This window comes from Pseudophryne corroboree, chromosome 4, assembly GCF_028390025.1.
Source record: "Pseudophryne corroboree isolate aPseCor3 chromosome 4, aPseCor3.hap2, whole genome shotgun sequence".
NCBI classification, from domain to species: Eukaryota; Metazoa; Chordata; class Amphibia; order Anura; family Myobatrachidae; genus Pseudophryne; species Pseudophryne corroboree.
This window is the reverse complement of record NC_086447.1, coordinates 73966145-73980002: the sequence shown is the minus strand read 5'-3', so window position 1 is coordinate 73980002 and position 13858 is coordinate 73966145.

The following is a 13858-nucleotide window of genomic DNA, read 5'->3' as shown; positions in this document are numbered from 1 at the left end:
AGATAGATAGATAGATAGATAGATAGATAGATAGATAGATAGATAGATATAATGTATTATTTTACATGTAAACAAAGTAGACATGTCCCTCTTATTCTGTCCATTATCCTAGATTAAAGTTAGTTTGGAAGAAAACAATTAAGGCAATTGGTAAACCCATAATATCTTTGATGGATAATATAGTCTATTAGAACATATGAAAAATGTCTGCCACCATTGAGAAGTCATACTGTAGTCTACAAGAAAAGGACAATTTTTTTATTAAAACACTTGCATTAGCATTCCATAAAATCATTTCATAAATAGTAAAACATAAGAAATAAATATTTGATACAAAACAAATTATACTTGTTGCTCAAGCAAAAATCATATTTTGTATCACCCAAGTTTAACTCACTTGTTATTATATCAACTACACCAAAGGAAAGGAACCAAAATCCCAGAGTTATGGGATACGTATTCCCAACTACTTGGAAACTCTTGCTTCGCTTCTCCTGTCCAAATCCATGTACCTGGCCCTGCTGCTCACTATTTTTACCACCATACACTCACTCATCCATACACCCTTTACCATCATACACTCACCTACACACTCCCACCCTCTCCCTCATTCATACCCATGCAACCTCCTTCCATACTAATACATCACCAACATTAAATACAAGTAACAAGAGGATGGCCATAGCTTTTAAGATGTATGCAAAATCATTCCACAAAAAAAAAAAAAGAAAACATCAAAAAATTATTCACCTTTGTAAAGTATAAGAAAATATAGCCTTTAGCATGGAAAGGGGGAGATCATACACCACCCACTAAGGTGGTTTCAGCTGGCACCACAAGTGAGACCAATTGACGGTGTCTAACCTCCACCTGTCCAAGCCACTCATCAGACTTACCTCATGTAGGATCAAACCCACCACCTCTTCAAAGGGAAGGACTTTTCCTCCCAATGATACCTGACTGTGTGCAGGGCCGTAACTAGGGGGGGGGGGGGGGGGGGGGGGGCTAAGGGGGCATGCACCCCGGATGCAGCAATTGAGGGGGTGCCGAGGAGTTACAGAGGAACAGTGTTTTTGTTTTTTTTTTACCAGCAGTACTGTGCTGCTTCAGTGAGACAGCAGACTGCTCCCGGGGCAATGTCTCTGACCCACCTGTCTGCCCACAGTTGGCTCCGACGCTGTGCGGATGAGTTCTAGTACCTGGGATCTCTCCTATGCCGGCTACTGTCTTAAACTCTCTTATTTGCCATGCAGTGCTGCGACTAGCGTGCAGTGAACTGTGCAAGCTATAGAGGTGAGCTGTTGGTGCTGTGTTTTTAAGCAGGCTATGATCCCTGCTGCCTGGCCAGCACCGATCGATAACAAGCTGCCGCCTACACACCATTGAGAAGACACGCTGTAATTTAGTGATGTAGTTCAGCATGTAGGGGATGTTGTACGAGTGATGTAATGCAGTGGATATGGGAATGTAGTGCAGTACTATAGTGCAATGTATGGGGACACACAAAGGGGCATGTAGTGGAACACACTGCTGGGGGGGCATGTGATGCTTAGGGCATTTGGGGCACATAGTGGAATATTGTCCAATAGTATCCCCTTTTAAAAAAAAATTTTTTTAATATATATATAATATGATTATTTTAGTCTGACAGTGTGTTTTTTTCTCTGACGTCCTAGTGGATGCTGGGACTTCCGTAAGGACCATGGGGAATAGCGGCTCCGCAGGAGACTGGGCACAAAAAGTAAAAGCTTTAGACTAGCTGGTGTGCACTGGCTCCTCCCCCTATGACCCTCCTCCAAGCCTCAGTTAGATTTTTGTGCCCGAACGAGAAGGGTGCATGCTAGGTGGCTCTCCTGAGCTGCTTAGAAGTAAAAGTTTAAATAGGTTTTTTCATTTTCAGTGAGTCCTGCTGGCAACAGGCTCACTGCATCGTGGGACTAAGGGGAGAAGAAGCGAACTCACCTGCGTGCAGAGTGGATTGGGCTTCTTGGCTACTGGACATTAGCTCCAGAGGGACGATCACAGGTTCAGCCTGGATGGGTCCCGGAGCCGCGCCGCCGGCCCCCTTACAGAGCCAGAAGAGCGAAGAGGTCCGGAGAAATCGGCGGCAGAAGACGTTCCTGTCTTCAGATAAGGTAGCGCACAGCACTGCAGCTGTGCGCCATTGCTCTCAGCACACTTCACACTCCGGTCACTGAGGGTGCAGGGCGCTGGGGGGGAGCGCCCTGAGACGCAATAAAACATGTTTAAACCTTATATGGCTAAAGAAATACATCACATATAGCTCCTGGGCTATATGGATGCATTTCACCCCTGCCAGTTTTCCTAAAAAAAGCGGGAGAAAAGGCCGCCGTGAAGGGGGCGGTGCCTATCTCCTCAGCACACAAGCGCCATTTTCCCTCACAGTTCCGCTGGAAGGAAGGCTCCCAGACTCTCCCCTGCAGTCCTGCTACAGAATCAGGGTAAAACAAGAGAGGGGGGGCACTATTGGCAGCTAATATAAAACAGCAGCTATAAAGGGAGTAACACTTACATAAGGTTATCCCTGTATATATATATATAGCGCTCTGGTGTGTGCTGGCAAACTCTCCCTCTGTCTCCCCAAAGGGCTCGTGGGGTCCTGTCCTCTTTCAGAGCATTCCCTGTGTGTGTGCTGGGTGTCGGTACGATTGTGTCGACATGTATGAGGAGGAAAATGATGTGGAAGCAGAGCAATTGCCTGTGTTAGTGATGTCACCCCCTAGGGAGTCGACACCTGACTGGATGGTCGTATTTAAAGAATTACGTGACAGTGTCAGCACTTTGCAAAAAACTGTTGACGACATGAGACAGCCGGCAAATCAATTAGTGCCTGTTCAGGCGTCTCAGACACCTTCGGGGGCGCTAAAACGCCCGTTACCTCAGATGGTCGACACAGACCCAGACACGGATACTGAATCCAGTGTCGACGGTGAGGAGACAAACGTAATGTCCAGTAGGGTCACACGTTACATGATCACGGCAATGAAGGAGGCATTGAATATTTCTGACACTACAAGTACCACAAAAAAGGGTATTATGTGGGGTGTGAAAAAACTACCAGTAGTTTTTCCTGAATCAGATGAATTAAATGAGGTGTGTGATAAAGCGTGGTTTTCCCCCGATAAAAAACTGCTGATTTCTAATAAATTATTGGCACTATACCCTTTCCCGCCAGAGGTTAGGGCGCGTTGGGAAACACCCCCTAGGGTAGATAAGGCGCTCACACGCTTATCAAAACAAGTGGCGTTACCGTCTCCCGATACGGCCGCCCTTAAGGAACCAGCTGATAGAAGGCTGGAAAATATCCTAAAAGGTATATACACACATACTGGTGTTATACTGCGACCAGCAATCGCCTCAGCCTGGATGTGCAGTGCTGGAGTGGCTTGGTCGGATTCCCTGACTGAAAATATTGATACCCTGGATAGGGACAGTATATTATTAACTATAGAGCATTTAAAGGATGCATTACTATATATGCGAGATGCACAGAGGGATATTTGCACCCTGGCATCTAGAGTGAGTGCGATGTCCATTTCTGCCAGAAGAGCGTTATGGACGCGACAGTGGTCAGGTGATGCGGATTCCAAACGACATATGGAAGTATTGCCGTATAAAGGGGAGGAGTTATTTGGGGTCGGTCTATTGGACCTGGTGGCCACAGCAACGGCTGGAAAATCCACCTTTTTACCCCAGGTCACCTCTCAGCAGAAAAAGACACCATCTTTTCAAACTCAGTCCTTTCGTTCCCATAAGGGCAAGCGGGCAAAAGGCCACTCATTTCTGCCCCGGGGCAGAGGAAGGGGAAAAAGACTGCACCAGGCAGCCTCTTCACAGGAGCAGAAGCCCTCCCCAGCTTCTGCCAAGTCTTCAGCATGACGCTGGGGCCTTACAAGCGGACTCAGGCACGGTAGGGGGCCGTCTCAAGAATTTCAGCGCGCAGTGGGCTCACTCGCAAGTGGACCCCTGGATCCTGCAGGTAGTATCACAGGGGTACAAATTGGAATTCGAGACGTCTCCCCCTCGCCGGTTCCTGAAGTCTGCTCTACCAACGTCTCCCTCCGACAGGGAGGCAGTAGTGGAAGCTATTCACAAGCTGTATTCCCAGCAGGTGATAATCAAGGTACCCCTCCTACAACAGGGAAAGGGGTATTTTTCCACGCTGTTTGTGGTACCGAAGCCGGACGGCTCGGTGAGACCAATTTTAAATCTAAAATCCTTGAACACTTACATAAAAAGGTTCAAATTCAAGATGGAGTCACTCAGAGCAGTGATAGCGAACCTGGAAGAAGGGGACTATATGGTGTCTCTGGACATCAAAGATGCTTATCTCCATGTCCCAATCTACCCTTCTCACCAAGGGTACCTCAGGTTTGTGGTACAAAACTGTCATTATCAGTTTCAGACGCTGCCGTTTGGATTGTCCACGGCACTACGGGTCTTTACCAAGGTAATGGCCGAAATGATGATTCTTCTTCGAAGAAAAGGCGTCTTAATTATCCCTTACTTGGACGATCTCCTGATAAGGGCAAGGTCCAGGGAACAGTTAGAGGTCGGAGTAGCACTATCTCAGGTAGTGCTACGTCAGCACGGGTGGATCCTAAATATCCCAAAATCACAGCTGATTCCAACAACACGTCTACTGTTCCTGGGGATGATTCTGGACACAGTCCAGAAAAAGGTGTTTCTCCCGGAGGAGAAGGCCAGGGAGTTATCCGAGCTAGTCAGGAAACTCCTAAAACCAGGCCAAGTGTCAGTGCATCAATGCACGAGAGTCCTGGGAAAAATGGTGGCTTCTTACGAAGCGATTCCATTCGGAAGATTCCATGCAAGAACTTTTCAATGGGATCTGCTGGACAAATGGTCCGGATCGCATCTTCAGATGCATCAGCGGATAACCCTATCTCCAAGGACAAGGGTGTCTCTCCTGTGGTGGTTACAGAGTGCTCATCTTCTAGAGGGCCGCAGATTCGGCATTCAGGATTGGATGCTGGTGACCACCGATGCCAGCCTGAGAGGCTGGGGAGCAGTCACACAGGGAAGAAATTTCCAGGGCTTGTGGTCAAGCATGGAAACGTCTCTTCACATAAATATCCTGGAACTAAGGGCCATTTACAATGCCCTAAGTCAAGCAAGGCCTCTGCTTCAGGGTCAGTCGGTATTGATCCAATCGGACAACATCACGGCAGTCGCCCACGTCAACAGACAGGGCGGCACAAGAAGCAGGAGGGCAATGGCAGAAGCTGCAAGGATTCTTCGCTGGGCGGAAAATCATGTGGTGGCACTGTCAGCAGTGTTCATTCCGGGAGTGGACAACTGGGAAGCAGACTTCCTCAGCAGACACGACCTCCACCCGGGGGAGTGGGGACTTCACCCAGAAGTCTTTCAAGTGATTGTAAACCGTTGGGAAAAACCAAAGGTGGACATGATGGCGTCCCGTCTCAACAAAAAACTGGACAGATATTGCGCCAGGTCAAGGGACCCTCAGGCAATAGCGGTGGACGCTCTGGTAACACCGTGGGTGTACCAGTCGGTGTATGTGTTCCCTCCTCTGCCTCTCATTCCAAAAGTACTGAGAATCATAAGAAGGAGAGGAGTGAAGACTATAGTCGTGGCTCCGGATTGGCCAAGAAGAACTTGGTACCCGGAACTGCAAGAGATGCTCACGGAGGACCCGTGGCCTCTACCTCTAAGAAAGGACCTGCTCCAGCAGGGACCTTGTCTGTTCCAAGACTTACCGCGGCTGTGTTTGACGGCATGGCGGTTGAACGCCGGATCCTGATGGAAAAAGGCATTTCAGATGAAGTCATCCCTACCCTGATCAAAGCCAGGAAGGATGTAACTGCGAAACATTATCACCGCATTTGGCGAAAATATGTTTCCTGGTGTGAGGCTAAGAAGGCCCCCACAGAGGAATTTCAACTGGGTCGTTTCCTGCATTTCCTGCAAGCAGGACTGTCTATGGGCCTAAAATTAGGATCCATTAAGGTTCAAATTTCGGCCCTGTCGATCTTCTTCCAAAAAGAACTGGCTTCATTGCCTGAAGTTCAGACGTTTGTCAAGGGGGTACTGCATATACAACCTCCTTTTGTGCCACCAGTGGCACCTTGGGATCTCAATGTAGTTTTAGGGTTCCTAAAATCACATTGGTTTGAACCACTCACCACTGTGGAATTAAAATATCTCACATGGAAGGTGGTCATGCTGTTAGCTCTGGCGTCAGCCAGGCGTGTCTCAGAAATGGCGGCTTTGTCATATAAAAGCCCTTACCTAATTTTTCATTCAGACAGGGCAGAATTGAGGACTCGTCCTCAATTTCTCCCTAAGGTGGTTTCAGCGTTTCACATGAACCAACCTATTGTGGTGCCTGCGGCTACTAGGGACTTGGAGGACTCCAAGTTGTTGGACGTAGTCAGGGCCCTGAAAATATATGTTTCCAGGACGGCTGGAGTCAGAAAATCTGACTCGCTGTTTATCCTGTATGCACCCAACAAGCTGGGTGCTCCTGCTTCTAAGCAGACGATTGCTCGTTGGATTTGTAGTACAATTCAGCTTGCACATTCTGTGGCAGGACTGCCACAGCCAAAATCTGTTAAAGCCCATTCCACAAGAAAAGTGGGCTCATCTTGGGCGGCTGCCCGAGGGGTCTCGGCTTTACAACTTTGCCGAGCAGCTACTTGGTCAGGGGCAAACACGTTTGCAAAATTTTACAAATTCGATACCCTGGCTGAGGAGGACCGGGAGTTCTCTCATTCGGTGCTGCAGAGTCATCCGCACTCTCCCGCCCGTTTGGGAGCTTTGGTATAATCCCCATGGTCCTTACGGAAGTCCCAGCATCCACTAGGACGTCAGAGAAAATAAGAATTTACTTACCGATAATTCTATTTCTCATAGTCCGTAGTGGATGCTGGGCGCCCATCCCAAGTGCGGATTGTCTGCAATACTTGTATATAGTTATTGTTACAAAAAAATCGGGTTGTTTATTGTTGTGAGCCATCTTTTCAGTAGAGATGAGCGGGTTCGGTTCCTCGGAATCCGAACCCGCCCGAACTTCATGTTTTTTTTCACGGGTCCGAGCGACTCGGATCTTCCCGCCTTGCTCGGTTAACCCGAGCGCGCCCGAACGTCATCATGACGCTGTCGGATTCTCGCGAGGCTCGGATTCTATCGCGAGACTCGGATTCTATATAAGGAGCCGCGCGTCGCCGCCATTTTCACTCGTGCATTGAGATTGATAGGGAGAGGACGTGTCTGGCGTCCTCTCCATTAGAATAGAGATAGATTAGATAGAGAGAGAGAGATTGTGCAGAGTCGCAGACAGAGTTAGTTTACCACAGTCAGTGACCAGTGCAGTTGCTAGTTAACTTTTATTTAATATAATATATCCGTTCACTTCTCTCTGCTATATCCGTTCTCTGCCTGAAAAAAAAAACGATACACAGCACAGTCAGTCACACAGTGTGACTCAGTCTGTGTGCACTCAGCTCAGCCCAGTGTGCTGCACAGTCATCAATGTATAAATTAAAAGCTTATAATTAATTGTGGGGGAGACTGGGGAGCTCTGCAGGTTGTTAGCAGGAGCCAGGAGTACAATTATATTAATTAACAGTGCACACTTTTGCTGCAGGAGTGGTGACCAGTGCCTGACCACCAGTATAGTATTGTTGTATACTACTAATATCTCTTTAAATATCAACCAGTCTATATTAGCAGCAGACACAGTACAGTGCGGTAGTTCACGGCTGTGGCTACCTCTGTGTCGGCACACGGCAGGCAGTCCGTCCGACCAGAATTGTATTATTTATTATTATATACCTACCACCTAACCGTGGTTTTTTTTTCATTCTTTATACCGTCATAGTGTCATCCTAATTGTTACGAGTATACTACTATCTCTTTATCAACCAGTGTACAGTGCGGTAGTTCACGGCTGTTGCTACCTCTGTGTCGGCACACGGCAGGCAGTCCGTCCGACCAGAATTGTATTATTTATTATTATATACCTACCACCTAACCGTGGTTTTTTTTTCATTCTTTATACCGTCATAGTGTCATCCTAATTGTTACGAGTATACTACTATCTCTTTATCAACCAGTGTACAGTGCGGTAGTTCACGGCTGTGGCTACCTCTGTGTCGGCACACGGCAGGCAGTCCGTCCGACCAGAATTGTATTATTTATTATTATATACCTACCACCTAACCGTGGTTTTTTTTTCATTCTTTATACCGTCATAGTGTCATCCTAATTGTTACGAGTATACTACTATCTCTTTATCAACCAGTGTACAGTGCGGTAGTTCACGGCTGTGGCTACCTCTGTGTCGGCACACGGCAGGCAGTCCGTCCGACCAGAATTGTATTATTTATTATTATATACCTACCACCTAACCGTGGTTTTTTTTTTCATTCTTTATACCGTCATAGTGTCATCCTAATTGTTACGAGTATACTACTATCTCTTTATCAACCAGTGTACAGTGCGGTAGTTCACGGCTGTGGCTACCTCTGTGTCGGCACACGGCAGGCAGTCCGTCCGACCAGAATTGTATTATTTATTATTATATACCTACCACCTAACCGTGGTTTTTTTTTCATTCTTTATACCGTCATAGTGTCATCCTAATTGTTACGAGTATACTACTATCTCTTTATCAACCAGTGTACAGTGCGGTAGTTCACGGCTGTGGCTACCTCTGTGTCGGCACACGGCAGGCAGTCCGTCCGACCAGAATTGTATTATTTATTATTATATACCTACCACCTAACCGTGGTTTTTTTTTCATTCTTTATACCGTCATAGTGTCATCCTAATTGTTACGAGTATACTACTATCTCTTTATCAACCAGTGTACAGTGCGGTAGTTCACGGCTGTGGCTACCTCTGTGTCGGCACACGGCAGGCAGTCCGTCCGACCAGAATTGTATTATTTATTATTATATACCTACCACCTAACCGTGGTTTTTTTTTTCATTCTTTATACCGTCATAGTGTCATCCTAATTGTTACGAGTATACTACTATCTCTTTATCAACCAGTGTACAGTGCGGTAGTTCACGGCTGTGGCTACCTCTGTGTCGGCACACGGCAGGCAGTCCGTCCGACCAGAATTGTATTATTTATTATTATATACCTACCACCTAACCGTGGTTTTTTTTTCATTCTTTATACCGTCATAGTGTCATCCTAATTGTTACGAGTATACTACTATCTCTTTATCAACCAGTGTACAGTGCGGTAGTTCACGGCTGTGGCTACCTCTGTGTCGGCAGTCGGCAGGCAGTCCGTCCATCCATAATTGTATTATTATTATAATATATACCACCTAACCGTGGTTTTTTTATACCACCTAACCGTGGCAGTCCGTCCATAATTGTATACTAGTATCCAATCCATCCATCTCCATTGTTTACCTGAGGTGCCTTTTAGTTCTGCCTATAAAATATGGAGAACAAAAAAGTTGAGGTTCCAAAATTAGGGAAAGATCAAGATCCACTTCCACCTCGTGCTGAAGCTGCTGCCACTAGTCATGGCCGAGACGATGAAATGCCAGCAACGTCGTCTGCCAAGGCCGATGCCCAATGTCATAGTACAGAGCATGTCAAATCCAAAACACCAAATATCAGAAAAAAAAGGACTCCAAAACCTAAAATAAAATTGTCGGAGGAGAAGCGTAAACTTGCCAATATGCCATTTACCACACGGAGTGGCAAGGAACGGCTGAGGCCCTGGCCTATGTTCATGGCTAGTGGTTCAGCTTCACATGAGGATGGAAGCACTCAGCCTCTCGCTAGAAAACTGAAAAGACTCAAGCTGGCAAAAGCACCGCAAAGAACTGTGCGTTCTTTGAAATCCCAAATCCACAAGGAGAGTCCAATTGTGTCGTTTGCGATGCCTGACCTTCCCAACACTGGACGTGAAGAGCATGCGCCTTCCACTATTTGCATGCCCCCTGCAAGTGCTGGAAGGAGCACCCGCAGTCCAGTTCCTGATAGTCAGATTGAAGATGTCAGTGTTGAAGTACACCAGGATGAGGAGGATATGGGTGTTGCTGGCGCTGGGGAGGAAATTGACCAGGAGGATTCTGATGGTGAGGTGGTTTGTTTAAGTCAGGCACCCGGGGAGACACCTGTTGTCCATGGGAGGAATATGGCCGTTGACATGCCTGGTGAAAATACCAAAAAAATCAGCTCTTCGGTGTGGAGGTATTTCACCACAAATGCGGACAACAGGTGTCAAGCCGTGTGTTCCCTTTGTCAAGCTGTAATAAGTAGGGGTAAGGACGTTAACCACCTCGGAACATCCTCCCTTATACGTCACCTGCAGCGCATTCATAATAAGTCAGTGACAAGTTCAAAAACTTTGGGTGACAGCGGAAGCAGTCCACTGACCAGTAAATCCCTTCCTCTTGTAACCAAGCTCACGGAAACCACCCCACCAACTCCCTCAGTGTCAATTTCCTCCTTCCCCAGGAATGCCAATAGTCCTGCAGGCCATGTCACTGGCAAGTCTGACGAGTCCTCTCCTGCCTGGGATTCCTCCGATGCATCCTTGCGTGTAACGCCTACTGCTGCTGGCGCTGCTGTTGTTGCCGCTGGGAGTCGATGGTCATCCCAGAGGGGAAGTCGTAAGCCCACTTGTACTACTTCCAGTAAGCAATTGACTGTTCAACAGTCCTTTGCGAGGAAGATGAAATATCACAGCAGTCATCCTACTGCAAAGCGGATAACTGAGGCCTTGGCATCCTGGGTGGTGAGAAACGTGGTTCCGGTATCCATCATTACTGCAGAGCCAACTAGAGACTTGTTGGAGGTACTGTGTCCCCGGTACCAAATACCATCTAGGTTCCATTTCTCTAGGCAGGCGATACCGAAAATGTACACAGACCTCAGAAAAAGAGTCACCAGTGTCCTAAAAAATGCAGCTGTACCCAATGTCCACTTAACCACGGACATGTGGACAAGTGGAGCAGGGCAGGGTCAGGACTATATGACTGTGACAGCCCACTGGGTAGATGTATGGACTCCCGCCGCAAGAACAGCAGCGGCGGCACCAGTAGCAGCATCTCGCAAACGCCAACTCTTTCCTAGGCAGGCTACGCTTTGTATCACCGCTTTCCAGAATACGCACACAGCTGAAAACCTCTTACGGCAACTGAGGAAGATCATCGCGGAATGGCTTACCCCAATTGGACTCTCCTGTGGATTTGTGGCATCGGACAACGCCAGCAATATTGTGTGTGCATTAAATCTGGGCCAATTCCAGCACGTCCCATGTTTTGCACATACCTTGAATTTGGTGGTGCAGAATTTTTTAAAAAACGACAGGGCCGTGCAAGAGATGCTGTCGGTGGCCAGAAGAATTGCGGGACACTTTCGGCGTACAGGCACCACGTACAGAAAACTGGAGCACCACCAAAAACTACTGAACCTGCCCTGCCATCATCTGAAGCAAGAAGTGGTAACGAGGTGGAATTCAACCCTCTATATGCTTCAGAGGTTGGAGGAGCAGCAAAAGGCCATTCAAGCCTATACAATTGAGCACGATATAGTAGGTGGAATGCACCTGTCTCAAGTGCAGTGGAGAATGATTTCAACGTTGTGCAAGGTTCTGATGCCCTTTGAACTTGCCACACGTGAAGTCAGTTCAGACACTGCCAGCCTGAGTCAGGTCATTCCCCTCATCAGGCTTTTGCAGAAGAAGCTGGAGGCATTGAAGGAGGAGCTAACACGGAGCGATTCCGCTAGGCATGTGGGACTTGTGGATGCAGCCCTTAATTCGCTTAACAAGGATTCACGGGTGGTCAATCTGTTGAAATCAGAGCACTACATTTTGGCCACCGTGCTCGATCCTAGATTTAAAGCCTACCTTGGATCTCTCTTTCCGGCAGACACAGGTCTGCTGGGGTTGAAAGACCTGCTGGTGACAAAATTGTCAAGTCAAGCGGAACGTGACCTGTCAACATCTCCTCCTTCACATTCTCCCGCAACTGGGGGTGCGAGGAAAAGGCTCAGAATTCCGAGCCCACCCGCTGGCGGTGATGCAGGGCAGTCTGGAGCGACTGCTGATGCTGACATCTGGTCCGGACTGAAGGACCTGACAACGATTACGGACATGTCGTCTACTGTCACTGCATATGATTCTCTCAACATTGATAGAATGGTGGAGGATTATATGAGTGACCGCATCCAAGTAGGCACGTCACACAGTCCGTACTTATACTGGCAGGAAAAAGAGGCAATTTGGAGGCCCTTGCACAAACTGGCTTTATTCTACCTAAGTTGCCCTCCCACAAGTGTGTACTCCGAAAGAGTGTTTAGTGCCGCCGCTCACCTTGTCAGCAATCGGCGTACGAGGTTACATCCAGAAAATGTGGAGAAGATGATGTTCATTAAAATGAATTATAATCAATTCCTCCGCGGAGACATTGACCAGCAGCAATTGCCTCCACAAAGTACACAGGGAGCTGAGATGGTGGATTCCAGTGGGGACGAATTGATAATCTGTGAGGAGGGGGATGTACACGGTGATATATCGGAGGGTGAAGATGAGGTGGACATCTTGCCTCTGTAGAGCCAGTTTGTGCAAGGAGAGATTAATTGCTTCTTTTTTGGGGGGGGTCCAAACCAACCCGTCATATCAGTCACAGTCGTGTGGCAGACCCTGTCACTGAAATGATGGGTTGGTTAAAGTGTGCATGTCCTGTTTTGTTTATACAACATAAGGGTGGGTGGGAGGGCCCAAGGATAATTCCATCTTGCACCTCTTTTTTCTTTTCTTTTTCTTTGCATCATGTGCTGATTGGGGTGGGTTTTTTGGAAGGGACACCCTGCGTGACACTGCAGTGCCACTCCTAGATGGGCCCGGTGTTTGTGTCGGCCACTAGGGTCGCTAATCTTACTCACACAGCTACCTCATTGCGCCTCTTTTTTTCTTTGCGTCATGTGCTGTTTGGGGAGGGTTTTTTGGAAGGGACATCCTGCGTGACACTGCAGTGCCACTCCTAGATGTGCCCGGTGTTTGTGTCGGCCACTAGGGTCGCTAATCTTACTCACACAGTCAGCTACCTCATTGCGCCTCTTTTTTTCTTTGCGTCATGTGCTGTTTGGGGAGGGTTTTTTTGGAAGGGCCATCCTGCGTGACACTGCAGTGCCACTCCTAGATGGGCCCGGTGTTTGTGTCGGCCACTAGGGTCGCTAATCTTACTCACACAGCTACCTCATTGCGCCTCTTTTTTTCTTTGCGTCATGTGCTGTTTGGGGAGGGTTTTTTGGAAGGGACATCCTGCGTGACACTGCAGTGCCACTCCTAGATGGGCCCGGTGTTTGTGTCGGCCACTAGGGTCGCTTATCTTACTCACACAGCGACCTCGGTGCAAATTTTAGGACTAAAAATAATATTGTGAGGTGTGAGGTATTCAGAATAGACTGAAAATGAGTGTAAATTATGGTTTTTGAGGTTAATAATACTTTGGGATCAAAATGACCCCCAAATTCTATGATTTAAGCTGTTTTTTAGTGTTTTTTGAAAAAAACACCCGAATCCAAAACACAGCCGAATCCGACAAAAAAAATTCGGTGAGGTTTTGCCAAAACGCGTTCGAACCCAAAACACGGCCGCGGAACCGAACCCAAAACCAAAACACAAAACCCGAAAAATTTCAGGCGCTCATCTCTACTTTTCAGAGGCTCCTACGTTTATCATACTGTTTTAACTGGGTTCAGATCACAGGTTGTACAGTGTGATTGGTGTGGCTGGTATGAGTCTTTCCCGGGATTCAAAATCCTTCCTTATTATGTACGCTCGTCCGGGCACAGTATCCTAACTGAGGCTAGGA